Source organism: Mirounga angustirostris, unplaced genomic scaffold (genome assembly GCF_029215605.1).
Source record: "Mirounga angustirostris isolate CCGP_5_RB_7025 unplaced genomic scaffold, mMirAng1.0.hap1 SCAF_16, whole genome shotgun sequence".
Taxonomy (NCBI): domain Eukaryota; kingdom Metazoa; phylum Chordata; class Mammalia; order Carnivora; family Phocidae; genus Mirounga; species Mirounga angustirostris.
Genome location: NW_026991724.1, coordinates 17,317,027 through 17,334,794, shown reverse-complemented (window position 1 = coordinate 17,334,794; position 17,768 = coordinate 17,317,027). Strand labels below are relative to the sequence as shown.

General features: G+C 46.3%; 1 protein-coding gene and 1 pseudogene across 2 annotated transcripts in view; one reads left to right on the top strand and one right to left on the bottom strand.

Annotated features, from left to right (window-relative positions):
- LOC123856000 (peroxiredoxin-1-like) overlaps positions 1-11,307 on the bottom strand; it is a 38,372-nt pseudogene extending 27,065 nt beyond the window's left edge.
- Positions 1-17,768, top strand: part of CDH1 (cadherin 1) — a 76,035-nt gene that overhangs the window by 12,260 nt on the left and 46,007 nt on the right. The gene's annotated exons all lie outside the window — the stretch shown is intronic.

Here is a 17,768-nt window from a genome sequence, read left to right as displayed (position 1 = left end):
CAGGCCCCCTTGAGCTCCCTTTTAAATCTTAACCGTGAAGTGTGGCAAGAGACAAGTTTGCAAGCCGCCATTTCAGAACTGCTTAGGCTAATTATAATATTTTCCTTTTCTAAACTTCTACTTAAAGTTTCTTCTTAATCACTTTTGGGGGGGGGGTGGAGGTTTTAAACCTGTTAACTGTGTGAACGCATCAGCTTCCTTGATCTCCCTACCAATCATGATCGGACGGAAAGTATTTTGTTTTTAAAAACCTTAGGATGGGGCGCCTGGGTGGCTCAGTCGTTAAGCATCTGCCTTTGGCTCAGGTCATAGTCCCAGGTCCTGGGATCGAGCCCTGCATCGGGCTCCCTGCTCTGCAGGAAGCCTGCGTCTCCCTCTCCCACTCCCCCTGCTTGTGTTCCCTCTCTCGCTGTGTCTCTCTCTGTCAAATACATAAAATCTTTAAAAAAAATAAAAAAATAAAAAAAACAAAAACCTTAAGAGTAGTATGGATAGGGATTATTTTTTTGAGGGGAGGGGGGAGCAGTCTTAATCTTCCAGTGGTTGACACTGACTTATTTACAGATGGAAGGAGGCGTCTGGGATGGGTAAGGAGTTGGGGGTCGGGATATACATGAAATCACAAGTTGGGGATTGTTGGTGCTGCGTGCTGGATATGTGGGGTTCGTTACTCTGTTTCCTCGGAAGACCTGAATAATCTATAATAGAAAATTTACACACCTTCCCAAATTCCCTCCCCTTCTCAGGTGGCTGCCGCTAGCAATTTGGTGTGTACCCTCCCGGACGTTTTCCTAACCACTCACAGAACATGTGTGTCCCTATTTGTGGTTTTTCCTCCTTTAAATTAGAGTTTTCCATAAATGGAAATACGAATTGTGCTGCAAAATGTCCTGAGCATCCTTTATAAATATGTCCTGGAAATTTTTGCACATCAATGGTTGAACTTCTCCCCCTAATTCTCTTTAACCGAGGAAGGTATTTTTTTTTTTTTTAAGATTTTATTTATTTATTTGAGAGAGAGAATGAGAGAGAGAGAGAGCATGAGAGGGGGAGGGTCAGAGGGAGAAGCAGACTCCCTGCCGAGTAGAGAGCCCGATGCGGGACTCGATCCCGGGACTCCATCCCGGGACTCCAGGATCATGACCTGAGCCAAAGGCAGTCGCTTAACCAACTGAGCCACCCAGGCGCCCCCGAGGAAGGTATTTTTAACATCCTAGAAGCTGACCAAGTTCCCCTCAGTATAGTGTTTGAGGGCCTACTGTGTGCCTTGTGTCAGTCACAAGGATTCTCTTGTCCTGTGAGGTCTGGTGATCTGTCCAGGAGCATCAGAAAATGCTGAGATGCCAGGTTTTCAGACAATGGGCACATTCAGAATCCAGGTGGGGTAAGATCTGTGTGGGCTGGAGCAGCTGGGAAGCTTCTTACCAGGGGGAGTCCCGTGGAGCTGGGCCTGGGGTGTTGGGTAGCATGTGAGCAGGAATGTGGGGAGGAGTCTGTTGTTGGCTCAGAGGAGGGTACCATTAGCCAAGGCAGTTGTGGAGGGATCCACCCATGCAGATTCTGGGGGCTAGGAACATGACAAAGGGGATGCTTGTTTGGTGTCTCCTGTAGCTGAGGTGAAACTGAGCTCGCAGCTCTGGATTCACACTAGAAGGGTGAGGGGCTATGAGGAAACAACCCCTTGGCTCTTTGAGCCTGGCCTCTGGGGCTGATAGGGCCTGACAGGGCCATAGAAGGTCATTAATGTGGCTCCGGCTGGCTGGCTGGCTGGCTGGCTGGCTGGCTGGCTGGCTGGCTGGCTGGGGTCCTGTTGGCAGGGACCCGGCAAGCTTGGAGAACAGGAGCAGCAGGTTCTCTGCCTGCCCTGGGGCTAGTGGACCCAGTCACTCTTAGGCTCTGCTGGAGCAGTCTGCAGTGAGCCACAGAGAACAAGGAAAGAACTATACCATCCACATGGCCCTTGGGGAGGCCAGCATGGTCTGGCCTGGGGTAGCAGATCCAGGGCATTCACCCGGCTGTCCCACAGCCACCTGAATGCTTATCCAAAGTCCACTGCTCTCTCCGCAACCTTGCTTCCATGCGCTTATCTCAGCAAATGGCACCTCCCATCCTATCTGTCCCATTTGTGCATTATTTATTCATTTGCTCATTCATTCATTCATTCAGTAAATAATGATTAAGAGCTGTTGTGTGCCAAGCACTGTTCTAGGACTGGGGATGCAGCAGAGAACAAGACATGTACAAATCACCCAGGTGGAGTTTGTAGTCTGGTACATTGGTGGGAACAGGCGGTAAACATAATGAATAAAGCATTTAGGGTGTTGGGGTGGGCAACAAATGTTTAAGAAAAGTGAATCTGAGTGAGTAATTGCTGGGAAGCAGTTGGGATGGTTTGAGAAGGCCTTACTGAAGAGGACATTTAAGCAAAGATCGCACAGAGGTGAAGGATCAGGTGATGTGGGGAAGGGTGTTCTAGATCAAGGGAACAGCAGGTCACAGGCCTTGAAGAGGACTGGAAGAGCAAGAAGGCCAGTGTGAATGGATTTGAGTGACCAAGGTGGAGGGGGTGATAGAAGGGCAGAGGGGGATAGCCCAGGGTGGAAGGCCTTGTGATGTTTTTAACTCCTGGCTCCTCTCCACCCCTTCAGTGCAGATCCCCTCACCACTTCTTAGCTCCTTGCCTTGCCTCTTCCCTTCTCCATTCCAGGCAATGCAATACTCAGTAAGTATTGTTTGATGAAAGGCTCTTGAATGGGCGAGTATGATGCTGGTGGTTAATAGCTTGGGCCCTGGCCCCTGACTGCTCAAGTTCAAGACCGTGGTCCAGGGTAAGGCCCATGGATTCACATTTCTTTTTCTTTTCTTTTCTTTTCTTTTTTTTTAAAGATTATATTTATTTATTTGAAAGAAAGAGACACAGCGAGAGAGGGAACACAAGCAGGGGGAGTGGGAGAGGGAGAAGCAGGCTTCCTGCAGAGCAGGAAGCCCGATGTGGGGCTCGATCCCAGGACCCTGGGATTATGACCTGAGCCGAAGGCAGACGCTTAACGACTGAGCCACCCAGGCGCCCCTGGATTCACATTTCTTTCTTTCTTTCTTTCTTTTTTTTTTTTTTTAAGATTTTATTTATTTATTTGACAGAGAGAGACACAGTGAGAGAAGGAACACAAGCAGGGGGAGTGGGAGAGGGAGAAGCAGGCTTCCCGCGGAGCAGGGAGCCCGATGCGGGGCTCGATCCCAGAACCCTGGGATCACGACCTGAGCCGAAGGCAGACGCTTAACGACTGAGCCACCCAGGCGCCCCCCTGGATTCACATTTCTAATGGTGCTGGTCGTCCATCTGCAGAGTAGCCAGACTCTGTCCCTTCCACCAAGCAGCACTTCCCTGAGCTTTCTGCCTGGTTCACTCATCTCTCAGGGCCGGCTCAGTTGGTGCTGCCTCCAGGAAGTCTTCCTGACCTTCTGCCCTCAAGGTGTTGGTCAGGACATCTCTCCCCAGCCCCTTCTCAGGTTGGGATCCCCTGAGTTCTCTGTTCCCAGCAGGCTGGATGCCCCATGAACTATCCCCAGCATGGCACCTAGAATGTAGTTGGCACTCAATAAGTAGTGTTTGGTGAGAGGCTGTTTACTGGGGAGAATCAGGCTTGCAGGGTGCCTGGAGCTGGGATGACCTCTATCCATTTGTTGAGGACATTGCAGTGGGGGGGAGGGCAGTGCATTATAATGTAGAAGAGGAAGTTTTATTCCTAGATGTCTTATATTTTCAGTCACATTTTGCTCTTCCCCTTCTGAAAAACAACAAAAAGCTGAGCTTAGATATGATCCCTCTGGCTATTCTTTTAAACAATAATGGGAAATTTTAAAAATTTTATCCACTCCCCCACCCTATTTGCTTCCTAAAGATAAATCAGGTGTAAAAAGCAACTTAAAGTATTCAATATCTCACATTTGACATTGAAGGGAAATTATGGTGATAGCTACTATTTTTTAGAGTGTTTGGCATCAGCCAGCCACTTAGCTCAAAACTTGGTCACTCTTCAACCTACTGAGCCTACCTTTCGCCAGGCACTCTTGGGAAGTCAGGACCCTGGGTGAAAATGACCATCCCCTGTGCAGAATTTCCATTCTAGAAGGTGGAGGGACAACAAACTAAGTATAATGTTAGAAGGAATTGGGGGGGGGGGGTGCGCCTGGGTGGCTCAGTCGTTGGGTGCCTGCCTTCGGCTCAGGTCATGATCCCAGGGTCCTGGGATCGAGCCCCGCATCGGGCTCCAGCCCCGCATCGGGCTCCCTGCTCAGCGGGAAGCCTACTTCTCCCTCTCCCACTCCCCCTGCTTGTGTTCCCTCTCTCACTGTGTCTCTTTCTGTCAAATAAATAAAATCTTTAAGAAAAAAAAGAAGTTGGGGAAAGACCTGAGTAAAGCGGGGGGGGGGGGGGGTTGGCGGTGTTGTTCCTGTGGTCCTGTCATTGCCACCCCTGCCCATTCCCTTTACACAGATGACAGGTTTAGAGAGGGAAGCGACTGGCAATCCCGAGGGTGAGGGTGCGTAGAGGGTTAGTTGAGGAAATGGTTGGGAGGGTGAGGAAAGGAGAGGGACCTGGAAGTGGAGGAGGGCGTGGGGGAGGTCCCGTGCTCCTCTCTCCACTCCTTGGAATGTGGACACCCTGAGTGCTCTGCCATTGAAAGGCTGATTAGTTAGTTAGCAATTGGTTACAGGTTTTCAGCTGTAATTCTGGGACTAGTTCTCAGTCTTTATTGTGCTTCCAAACCACCTGTGTAACTAAAAATGTGGAGTGTTGGGCCCCACCCCCTCAGAGAACCCCATTTGTAAATCTGGGTGGGGTCCAGGAATTGGCATTTTTAAATAAGCCCACTCACTCTGTGCCTGGATGGAGGTCCTGGGATTGCACTTCAAAAGAAGCTGGTCCGCCTCTTCCGATCCGAACCTGGGCTACAGTTGGGCTCACCCATACAGTTTATTTTATTTTATTTTATATTTTAAAGATTTTTTTATTTATTCATTTGAGACACAGAGAGAGAGAGAGAGGGAGAGAGAGCATGAGCAGGGAGAGAGGCAGAGGGAGAGGGAGAGGCAGGCTCCCCACTGAGCAGAGAGCCCGATGCGGGTCTCCATCCCAGGACGCCGGGATCATGACCTGAGCCGAAGGCAGACGCTCAACCATCTGAGCCACCCAGGCGCCCTATTTTATTTATTTATTTATTTTTTTAAGATTTTATTTATTTATTTGACAGAGAGAGAGAGAGAGAGAAACGAGAGCAGGAACACAAGCAGGGGGAGCGGGAGAGGGAGAAGCAGGCTTCCTGCCCCACCCAGCAGGGAGCCCGATGCGGGACTCGATCCCAGAACCCTGGGATCATGACCTGAGCCGAAGGCAGACGCTTAACGACTGAGCCACCCAGGCGCCCCTCACCCACACTGTTTAAAGTGCAGACTTGGAGGGGCCTCCCTCCTACGATCCAGAGTCAAGAGGTCTGAGGGAAACTGTGGCATTTAATTAAAAAAAAAAAAAAAAAAATCACTCACGTGATTCTTGATGGGACTTGGTGGGGGTGGGGAATCCATGAATGTACCCGGATGTGAACAAGGCGAGGCTGTGTGCGCAAGCGCACTCGCAGGCCTTTTTTGGGCTCAGTGGGTCCACAGCTTTCGTGAGACTTTGAGGCATCCAGCTCCCCCTGAAAAGAGGTGTTCAAGTCTTGGCTCCATGCAGCAGAGCCAGTCCCAAGTGGGAGACAGCCCCAGTGTCTGTCAAGTTAGAGGGCAAGAGAAATTACCCTGAGCGCTGTGAACTCCCCATATTTTCTTGGAGAAGCAGATATGAACAAAATATGCAAGACGTGTGGATGGAATGACGAAAACTCTGGCTGAGCAAGTGGAGAGCTTGGATGGCCAACTGAGCTTATTCTTCTCCCTTCCTTTCTTCCTCTTTCCTTCCTTCCTTCCTTCCTTCCTTCCTCTCACCCATCATTCGTTCTTCCCTTCAGGTAGTCTTCCCTTCAGGTAGTCACTGGGCATCTGCTGTCTCCAGGCTGCTAGGCCAGGAAGGGTAGCGTGGACAGTTCAGACTAGTGGATGATCTGACAACTTAAGTACTCGGTTTCAGACCGAGGTGTTAGGAGTTGCCCAGCCAATATTTTTTTTTTTTTTTTTAAGATTTTATTTATTTTTTTGACAGAGAGAGACACAGCGAGAGAGGGAGCACAAGCAGGGGGAGTGGGAGAGGGAGAAGCAGGCTTCCCGCTGAGCAGGGAGCCCGATGTGGGCCTTGATCCCAGAACCCTGGGATCATGACCTGAGCCGGAGGCAGATGCTTAACGACTGAGCCACCCAGGCGCCCCTTGCGCAGCCAATATTAAGATGCACGGCCAAGCCCAGCTGCTGTCCTGGAGAAGCTGGCCTGAAACTCATGCCTGGCAGAAGACAGAACCAACGTGGAGATAAGGCAGCTGCAGTTTCAATTTTAAGGTTGGGCCAAGAAAGAAAGAATTTTAGGGACTTTCCTTGCTGTGAACAGGGAGTACAGGTGCTTTTCTACTTTGGTGGGGAGGGGGGCCAGGGGGCGGGATTTCATTAGGAATAATCCACCTGGACTTTGATAACAGATCCAGCGAATGTGTAAGGCATTTCAGAAATGTGATTCTAAATGCACTCTCGATATTTTAGAGGGCAATTAATCATGAACCCGAGGACTCGTTATTAAAAAGATTTGCCCTAAGACAGGTGATTTATCTCCTTTAAAAAAGTATTTACGGACATGTTATGACTTTCAGATACTTAACACATTTTAAAGATTTATTTTTCGGGGCTCCCGGGTGGCTCAGTCGTTAAGCATCTGTCTTCAGCTCAGGTCATGATCCCGGGGTCCTGGGATCAAGCCCTGCATCAGGCTCCCTGCTCAGCGAGGAGCCTGCTTCTCCCTCTTCCACTTCCCCTGCTTGTGTTCCCTCTCTCACTGTGTCTCTCTCTGTCAAATAAATAAATAAATAAAATCTTTAGAAAAAATAGCTATTTTTCTCTCATGGGGTATTTCCTTATTACAATTGGATCTAGTTTCTCCTTATATTTTGTGCCTTGTTCTCAATGAATCGTCCTCAGTAGAAGTGTCAGATAATTGAAGACCATTATCAAGCTTTCAATTATTGACAAGCACTTGGCTTTACATTTGTAAGCTCATTAGTTTGCACACTAACCCTATTATAATTATTTCCGTTTTAGAGATGAGACTGGGGCTCAAAGAGGTGAGGTCCCCTTGGATACTTTGTGACAGGGCAAGGATTCACAATTTTCATCTAATTACTGGGATGCATAGCTTCCCTTCCTTGAGATAACTGACTCAGGCAGTCCAAGCTTTCAGTGGTCTAATCCTGGGATATTGATAAAATGATTTTTTTAAGGACATCCTGTTTTCCTGTTATTTTCGTCCTTTGCAAAATGGGATTAGTAGTGGGGCGCCTGGGTGGCTCAGTCTGTTAAGCATCTGCCTTTGGCTCAGGTCATGATCCCAGGGTCCTGGGATCAGGCCCCACATCCGGCTCCCTGCTCAGCTGGGAGCCTGCTTCTCCCTCTCCCTCAGCCCCTCCCCCTATTTGTGCTCTCTCGCTGTCTCAAATAAATAAAAATCTTTTATTTTTTTTTAAAGATTTTATTTATTTATTTGACAGAGAGAGACACAGCGAGAGAGGGAACACAAGCAGGGGAGTGGGAGAGGGAGAAGGAGGCTTCCCTCAGAGCAGGGACCCCGATGCGGGGCTTGATCCCAGGACCCTGGGATCATGACCTGAGCCAAAGGCAGATGCTTAACAACTGAGCCACCCAGGCTCCCCAATAAAAATCTTTTAAAAAATGGGATTAGTAGTACTTACTTATAAGGTTATTGGGGAGATTAAATGAGATGAACAATACAGAATGTCAGGCATGCATTGGGCATTCAGAAATAGTAGTACTTAAAAAAAAAAAAAAAAAAAAAAAAAAAAAGAAATAGTAGTACTTATTGCTATCCCTGATAACTGTAAAACATAATCACTGTTTTTATTATTAACACTGATAAAGCTCTTACTATATGCCAGGTATTGCCGTAAGCATTTGTATAGTAACATATAATTCTCCCTATCACTCGGGGGAGTAGGTTCTCCACCCCATTTCAGATGAGGAAATTGAGGCCCAGAGAGGTTCATTTAGTGTGTGGTTCACCATGACCTGTAGATCTGCTGCTTAGAAGGTCTTAAGGCCATTTTTGTCCTTTTCATGGTAGGATCTGATGAACTGGATCATCCCTTCCACATTGTTTTATTTTTTAAAAAGCTTATTTATTTATTTTTAAGTAACCTCTATACCCATCATGGGGCTCAAACTCACAACCCTGAGATCAGAAGTCCTAGGTTCCACCAACTGAGCCAGCCAGGTGCCCCCTCATTATGGTTTTGATTTGCATTTTCCTGATTATTAGTGATGTTGAGTACCTTTCATGTGTCTGTTGGTCATTTGTATGTCTTTGGAGAAATACCTGTTTGTGTCTTCTGCCCATTTTTAAATTGGATTATTGGTTTTTTGGGTGTTGAGTTGTAGAAGTTTTTTACATATTTTGGATATTAATCCCTTATTAGATATATCATTTGCAAATATCTTCTCCCACTCAGTGGTCGTCTTTTTGTTTTGTTAATGGTTTTCTTTGCTGTGCAAAAGCTTTTTATTTTGATGTAGTCCCAGTAATTTTGCTTTTGCTTCCGTGCCAGAGAAGACATACCTAGAAAAATGTTTCTACAGCTCATGTCAAAGAGATTACTGCCTATATTTTCTTCTAGAAATTTTATGGTCTTACATTTAGGTCTTTTTTTTTTTTTAAGATTTTATTTATTTATTTGACAGAGCAGGGAGAGTGTCAGGCAGAGGGAGAGGGAGAAGCAGGCTCCCCACAGAGCAAAGGAAGCCTGATGTGGGACTCGATCCCAGGACCCTGGGACCATGACCTGAGCTGAAGGCAGTCGCTTAGCCAACTGAGCCGCCCAAGTGTCCCTTACATTTAGGTCTTTAATCCATTTTGAGTTTATTTTATTACTATTTTTAGTTTATTTTTGTGTAGGGCGTAAGAAAGTAGTCCAGTTTCATTCTTTTGCATGTAGCTGTCCAGTTTTCCCAACACCGTTTATAGAGACTTGCTTTTTCCCATTGTATATTCTTGCCTCCTTTGTTGTAGATTAATGGGCCATAAAATCGTGGGTTTATTTCTGGGCTCTCTATTCTGTTCCATTGATGTGTGTGTCTGTTTTTGTGCCAGTACCATACTTTTCTGATGACTACAGCTTTGTAGTATATCTCATCTGGTATTGTGATACCTCGTTTTGTTCTTTGTCAAGATTGCTTTGGCTATTTGGCTCTTCGGGGTCTTTGTGGTTCCCGACAAGTTTTAGGACTGTCTTGACCACTGTTATGTTTTCTTGACATTTGCCTGAGGATCAGTAGTTTCAGAGTTGGAGGGGCTCCTGGGGGCCACTTAGTCCAACTCTTTCTCTGGCCTAGATGGTCAAGCTAAGCTTCCTACCTGCTGGCCTGAGAGTCTTGCTTGTCACCACCAGGTGTGTGCTCCACGGAGTGCTGCCTCCCATCCTAAAAATGTTACCTTCTGGACTCGGGCCTACTTCCCATGGATGCCACCCCTGGCCAGGTTCCCTCTGCCTATATCCTCCCCCTAGGACTACAAGGACCCCACGGGTAAGGACTTGGGTCTCTTTATCCGATCCTGACCCCCAGCCCCGAACACTGTATTGAGCACTTAGTAGGCACTCAGGGAATGTTTATAGATGGATGAATGACTCCACATCTGCCCTCCGGTGGGCATCAGTCAATCCGTGTTTATTCTGGGCCTGCCTTTTGCTGTACTGGAGAACTGCAGAAAGGGCAACACACTAGGCCGGTGCCTTCAGGGAACTTCAGTTCTAGTATCTAAATAGACATGAAACATGTAAATAAATAGGATTTCACAGAATGGCACATTCTGTGAAGGAAACGAAGCAGAGAAATTGGGTAGAGAGTAACTAGAGTGGGGAGGGGGCCTAATGTAGCTAAGAGTGGGTCACACATGTTGTCATGAGGGAGTGTGTTATGTGTAATGATGCAGGGGAGGGTCCCATAAAAGGAACTGTTGGAAGCAGAGGAAACAGCCAGGACCAAGAGCCCAAGACCACAAAGAGCACAGTTTACTGGGGGAGGAAAAGGCCTGCGTGGCAAGGGCCTGATGGATGCAATGTGGTAACAGGTGGGAGATGCACTGGAGGGGAAGGCAGAGACTAGATCTTGTTCTGGGTCAGTTGGTCTCTTCATTCATTCATTCACTCATTCATTCACATTTAAACATATATATTTAAATTCCATGTTGTTGCAAATGGCAAGATTTTACTCTTTTTTTTCTCTCTCTCTCTCTTTTCTCCTTTAATCTCTATACACAACATGGGGCTTGAACTCAACAACCCTGAGATCAAGAGTCCCTTGCTTCTCCAACTGAGCCAGTCAGGTGCTCCAAGATTTCGTTCTTTTTTTTTCGTTCTTTTTTTTATGACTGACTAAAGATAGTCTCTTTTGAAAGACAAATACCACTGTGTCAGCTTCCACCCAGATGAAGTGATTGAACCATTCCAGTCAACTGATTTATCCTTCTGGTTAATCATGGAACCTTTGTCCTCAATTGGAGGAGGCTCTGTTTCTTTAGGAAATGATGTGTGAGAGACCAGAACATTAAGTTTATTCAATGAATATGGCTAGTTAAGTGCATGCTATGTGTCAGAGAGGATTTGGGGTGGCTGGTTGATAAAAATTAGTTTGTACCCACTGTATCCTGTCTCTCAATTCTGGCTAAACCCAGCCTCCTGGCTGCTACACCTAGGTCTTGTTTCCTGCTTTAGCTCTGTTGCCGATAGAATGCGACTTTCTCTTATAGGCCTGGAATAGCAGCCAATATTCCCTGAAATTCTCTTGTCTGAGCCTGTGCTAAGGGCTTTATGTGGATTAGCTTGTTGAATCATCTCATCCCTTTAGAAAATAGGGACCATGGTGATCTTTGCTCTACAGGTAAGAGAAGTGCGGTGGGAAGTAGTAGTTGGTAAGTGATGGAGTTGGGGTTTGAACTTAGTCATCTGACCTCTCACCTGGGCTTAGTCACTTAATACTATACTGTGGCCTTGACCTACAGTAGGACTCTAGGATACCTGTCTCACAGTTGACCTCATACTGTTGCACGATGGCCAAGAGTTTGTATCCTGGACTCCTTGCAGACAGGGTCATTGTCTTCATGACTCCTACGGCCAGACATGGAAGGGAGGGGCCCCATTAGTTCTCTGAAGCCTCATCTCTAATTTACGGTTTGACGGTTGTTGTCCCTCCCAGCCTCTTGGGAGAGAAGGATAAGTCTCTTTAATTAGTTCACTGAGATTAATAAACCATACACCTTTCAAGGAAAGGGAATAGTAAGTGTTCCCTGAGCATCTTTTAAGCGCCAGGCTCTGCATTCAGAGTGAGAGACTGTTGTTAGCCAACATTTATTGAGTACTTACAGTATGCCTGGCACTGGACTCACCTCTCCCTGCATGTATTTTTTTTTTTTTAAGTTTCTCTCTCTCTCCCTCTCTCCTTTTTTTTTTTTTTTTTAAGTTTATTTAGGTAATCTCCACACCCAGTGTGGGGCTCAAACTCACAACTCCGAGATCAAGAGTCCCATGCTCCTCCAGCCGAGCCAGCCCCCCGAGGCATGTGTCTTGTGTAGATCTCACCAGCTCTCTGAGGTAGCAGCTGCACTTAGGACTACATTGTAAAGGGACAGAGGCCTTCCTGAAAACCACCACACTGCAAAATCACCCAGTAAAAAGACACAGGGCTTATGGGGAAATGGCTAGAGGCACAGCACTCAAAAACTTCATTGTAATACGTTAAAAAAAAAAAAAGTTTGCTTGTGGGAGTAGGTCTGGTGGGGCTGCATCTTGTGAGTTCTTTTGGAAGGAAGATAATGTGAAGTCAGATGGAAAGCGGTAACCCCAGATGTGGATGGGTGTGGCTGGAAGATCTGTGTGTTTTGTGCATTCCTACCCTTCAGCAGAGTATACTGCTCTGTATTCACCTAGTGTTTCTCTCAGACAAAATTACACACATGAGCAAACTTGAAATTTGAGTTATGCTCAAATTGTTCCCTAATAAGTCATTCTTGTTGGAACACATTTGCATTTTTGAAACAAGTATAATAGAACTGACTGTATTATCTTTATGTTGCAGTGAAGTAAACTGAGTCTTGGAGAAGCAAAGTGACTGGCCCAGGATTATGCAGCTAGGAGATGGCAGAGTTGGGTTTGAACTCAAGTCCGTATCAGAGCTTAACCTCTGTGCCACAGGGCTCTTCCCTGTTCTCAGGCAAGGGAAGCAAGTTATGCTGTCAGAGTTAGCCGAGAGCAGAGACTCTGGAAGCTAAGAAGGAAGAATGTTCTTTGGCAAATGGCCAGTAGTTACGAACCTTCAGGAGTGGATGTCTTAAAATGTTGAATGATGCCCAGTACAACATGGACCCTTTGCAGTCAAAGTGGATGCCTGGCATTTAGTGTTCAAACAGATAGTGAGATCCTGAGCAGCAGCTGGAGGGTGGACATGGGGCTCAGGACGGAGGCTGCTTACCCGCCGATGGGGGACTTTGTCAGTACATCAGCAATGGGTGCCTGATTCCATCCTCAGTAAATACATGGTCGGTTAGTTTGGTTAGTTCTTCCTGTAGAACCTTCGCCCGCTCCCACTTTTTCAACTATGAAAAACTTAGAGGGGCGCCTGGGTGGCTCAGTCGGTTAAGCGGCTCAGGTCATGATTCCCGGGTCCTAGGATTGAGTACCACATCTGGCTCCCTGCACAGCTGTGAGTCTGCTTCTCCCTCTCCTTCTGCCCCCCCCCCCCCCGGTGCTTCCTCTCTCTCTCTCTCAAATAAGTAAATCTTCAAAAGAAAAAAGGGGGGGGGGCTCCTGGGTGGCTCAGTCGGTTAAGCGTCTGCCTTTGGCTCAGGTCATGATATCAGGGTCCTGAGATTGAGTCCTGCATCGGGCTCCCAGCTCGGCAGGAAGCCTGCTTCTCCCTCTCCCACTCCCCCTGCTTGTGTTCCCTCTCTCGCTGTCTCTCTCTGTCAAATAAATAAATCTTTTAAAAATAAATAAATAATAAATAATAAAAAAAAACCTTAAAACATACATAAAAGTTGAGAAATAGTACAGTGAACACTTAAGTACTTTACATTTTACAATCAGCATGGTCATACTTGGCTTCGGTGTGTTTGTTGGCCCTGTGAGCCGTCTCAACATATGTCCTAGACCTCTCAACACTCCATATTTTAACCTGCATCTCCTAAGAGTAAGGACATTCTCCTTTTTTTTTTTTTTAAAGATTTTATTTATTTATTCATGAGAGACAGAGAGAGAGGCAGAGGGAGAAGCAGGCTCCCAAGGAGCAGAGAGCCCGATGCGGGACTCGATCCCAGGACCCTGGGATCATGACCTGAGCCGAAGGCAGACGCTTAACCATCTGAGCCACCCAGGCGCCCGACATTCTCCTTTTGAACCACAACTAAAGATCACCATCGTCCCAGCAAAGAAAATTTAAAGTCTCATCTAACAGCCATTCCATATTCAAAATATGCCCACCCCTCCCAGGAATGTCTTTTATTACGGAATCTTGCATGCAAGGCATTTAAAACGTTGGCCTCTGTGGTCACAGTACGTGCAGTGGGGAATGCGGGAAGACATGACGGCGTTCTTCTCTCCAGTTGGAGCCATGGCCTCCTTCTGTCCCACTTGCGGAGAAGAACTTAAAGTGTCTGTGGGATGCAAGGAGGTGATGGAAGTCTCTGTTTTTGTGCTTATAAGCAAAGGAGTTTCGTGTAAACCGCACCCACGTACACACCAGCCGCACATGGAATTTAAGCTTGTAATTCAAAAAGACTTAGTTTATTTTTTTCCCCTGTAATAAAGCATAGCTGGCATTTCTAGATCTGAAGCTTTTTTTTTTTTTTAAGATTTTATTTATTCATTTGAGAGGGAGAGAATGAGAAAGAGCACATGAGAGGGGGGAGGGTCAGAGGGAGAAGCAGACTCCCTGCTGAGCAGGGAGCCCGATGCGGGACTCGATCCCGGGACTCCAGGATCATGACCTGAGCCCAAGGCAGTCGCCCAACCAACTGAGCCACTCAGGCGCCCTAGATCTGAAGCTTTTGAAGTAAACAGAGCTGGCGGTGTCAGCACGTTGCTTTCAAAAGGAATACAAGGTTATATTTTCATAGGCCCTGAAGTTAGACCTCAAGGTCAAGACAGTGTAAGTTCCGGTGTGAGCATTTTCCGGAACACTCACTCATGGTACCTGGGTGTTTAGCGTTAGCTGAGCACCCCCTTTCCACGTTTTATCTATCTTCCACAGACCTTCAAAAGGGGAGGAATTAAGCAGTGAAAGTTATAAAGTGCCCAAAGAGTTATTTTCAGTTTCTTTTAACGAAGTAGCAGGTAACAAGGACAGCTCATCTACTTCTGCTATTTTGAATAATTATGCTCTCTATGAACATGAATGGTAAAGCGCTTAGCATAATGCCTGATGGGCACGGAGTTCAGCCCTAGCCTCTGTACAGCGCACAGACTCATTCAAACTTGAAATTGCCCTAAAATGTTTTACATAATAAAGTGTCATTTTGCCTGCAACTTCTAAAGAATAGGAATTCTTCACATCTACTTTTACAGGAAAACTTAGCACCTTTTGAGTTATGCACCATTTTTAGCAAGACAACCTGTGCATAAAATCCGAGTCCGACAGGCTTATATGTCAGCTAGGGTGCTGATCTTTTTCTGTCTGCACTTTCTCATTTAATCCTCACTCCAGGTCTTGGATTTAGAGATCACCATTAGACCCATCTCCCAGATGAGGAAACTGAGGCCTGGAGGTTTGGCAAACGACTGAGTGGTAGAGCTGAAAGCTCAGCCCAGGTGTTTGTGACTTCCACTTGCCGCTTGTTACCACCAGGTGGTCCCACCTCCCATGGATAGCCCTGTCAGAAATGTAATGCTGGTGTGTATAAGCCTTATATCATGAGCTGGTTTGGAGAAAGCCAGAATCATCACCTTGGGTTCATTTAGGGTGTGGTGTTCAGGCATGTTGGCATTGTGTTTCCTATCTGAAAGCATAGTGGCCCAGAGCTCTGGGGCCAAGACTGACCTGTGCTAAAATTCCAGTTTCATGTTAGTTATAGGCTGTGTGACGTTGAGCAAGCTACTCAGCCGCTCTGTGCCTCGTTGTTCCCATCTGTCAAATGGAGATAATAATAGCACTTGTTATAGTTATTGTGAAGGTTAAATGTCTAACATAATGAGCCTGGCACATAGTATGTGGTATAGAAAGTGTTGGTGGTATAAGTAATAGTACTAGTTGCTATTAAACCACCACCAAAACGCTTTAGCCAGGGTTGCCTTCAAAGCAGCCCCGTGTTTGTGAGGCTGTGATTTTTCTAGGGGAGGTGGCAGGTTTCCTTAAAAGATCATTAGCAAAACCACAGTAAGATAGTACTTACCACTCACTAGGATGGCTATCATTTGAAAAACACAGGGGCGCCTGACTGGCTCAGGCATTAGGGCATGCGACTCTTGATCTCGGGGTTGTGAGTTCGAGCCCCACGTTGGGTGTAGAAGTTACTTAAAAATAAAATCTCGGGGCACCTGGGTGGCTCAGTTGTTAAGCGTCTGCCTTTAGCTCAGATCATGATCCCAGGGTCCTGGGATTGAGCCCCGCGTTGGGCTCCGTGCTCGGCGGGAAGCCTGCTTCTCCCTCTCCCACTCCCCCTGCTTGTGTTCCCTCTCTCGCTGTCTCTCTCTCTGTCAAAAAATAAATAAAATCTTTAATAAATAAATAAATAAATAAAATAAAATCTCTAAAAAAACAACCAGAAAATGACAACTGTTGGCAAGAATGTAGAGGAATTAAAACGTTCATGCACTAGTGGGAATGTAAAATTGTGGAAAACCTCTGGCATTTCCTCAAAAAGCTGAGCACAGTCACTACTCAAGCTAGCACTGCCACTCCTAGGTATCGACCCAAGAGACTTGAAAACATATGTCTACCCAAAAACTTACACATGAATGTTCATAGCGTTAATAATAGTAGTCAAACAAAACAAAACAAAAACCAACCCAAATGTTCATCAACTGGTGACTGGATGAACAAAATGTGGTCTACCTATACATTGGAAGAGTATTCAGCCACGAAAAAGAACAGAGCACTGATACCTGGTACAACTTGGATGAACCTCGAAAATAGGCTAAGTGGAAGAAGCCAGACACACAGGGCTCCATAATGTGTGATTGCATTTATACGAAATGTCCAGAATAGGCCGATTCATACGGACGGGAAATAGATGAGTGGCTTCCAGGGACCTGGGGGGAAAAGGAGAGGAATTGGAACTGCTGATGGGTGTGTAGTTTTCTTTTTGGGGTGATGGAAATGTTCTGGAATTAGATTGTAGTGATGGCTATACAACAGGGAAAAACCTAAAAACTGCTGAAATTATACACTTGGGATTGGTGGATTTTACATTACTGAATTATATCTCGATTTTTAAAAATGCCAAGGGGTGGGGAAATGAGATCATTAATTAGTGAAACAGTTCCTGTTTGAGGTAGTAGAGCTCTTACCCCGCACAGCCCCATCCCCTGAAGAACCTTGGTTTGCCGGCTTCTCGTAAACAGAAGGGCTTCTGGGAAACCACAGGCACCTACCTGCCGAAGAAAATGAACACCCAAGATAAGTTTGATGTATTATGTAATCAAAAGGCAGGCAGGCTCTCCATGAGCCTAATAATTAGCTAATGGCTTAAAAGGGTGTTTACAATGGCATCCTGACTGGTCTGCACTCCTGCCCAGTCAGCGGAAACGGAGCATTAAGAATGAGAAGGGAAAGTATTTAGAATTGGCCTCAGTGGCATGTGTTTGCCTTGTACGGGTTTTGGTTTTTCTGTTTTTTTTTTTTTTTTTTTAAAGATTTTATTTATTTATTTGAGAGAGAGAGAGAGCATGAGAGGGGGGAGGGCCAGAGGCAGAAGCAGGCTCCCTGCCGAGCAGGGAGCCCGATGCGGGACTCGATCCTGGGACTCCAGTATAATGACCTGAGCCCAAGGCAGTCGCTCAACCAACTGAGCCACCCAGGCGCCCTATTTTATTTTTTTTTAGTACTCTCTACACCCAATGTGGGACTTGAACTCACAACTATGAGATCACGAGCCCCACACTCCTCTGACTGAGCCCGCCAGGCGCCCCTATTTCTATATATTTTAAAATTATTCCAGTTTCACCACTTACTATGTAAATTTGGGTAACTTGCTTAACTTTTTTTTTTATTTAAAAAAATTTTTTTTTTTTAAAGATTTTGTTTATTCATTTGAGAGAGAGAATGGGAGAGAGAGCACGAGAGGGGGTAGGGCCAGAGGGAGAAGCAGACTCCCTGCCGAGCAGGGAGCCCGATGCGGGACTCGATCCCGGGACCCCGGGATCATGACCTAAGCCCAAGGCGGTCGCTTAACCAACTGAGCCACCCAGGCTCCTGTACAGGGTTTGACAGTAATGCACAGTATCGATGGAGGTAAGGAGGAGGTTTTTCTTCTCTTCCTGGCTCCTCTGGCATAGCATACCTCCTTTTAGGTTGGAAGGCAAGAAGTTCTCTGGGAATTAACATCTGAAGGTTGCATTCTAATTATTTAAGCA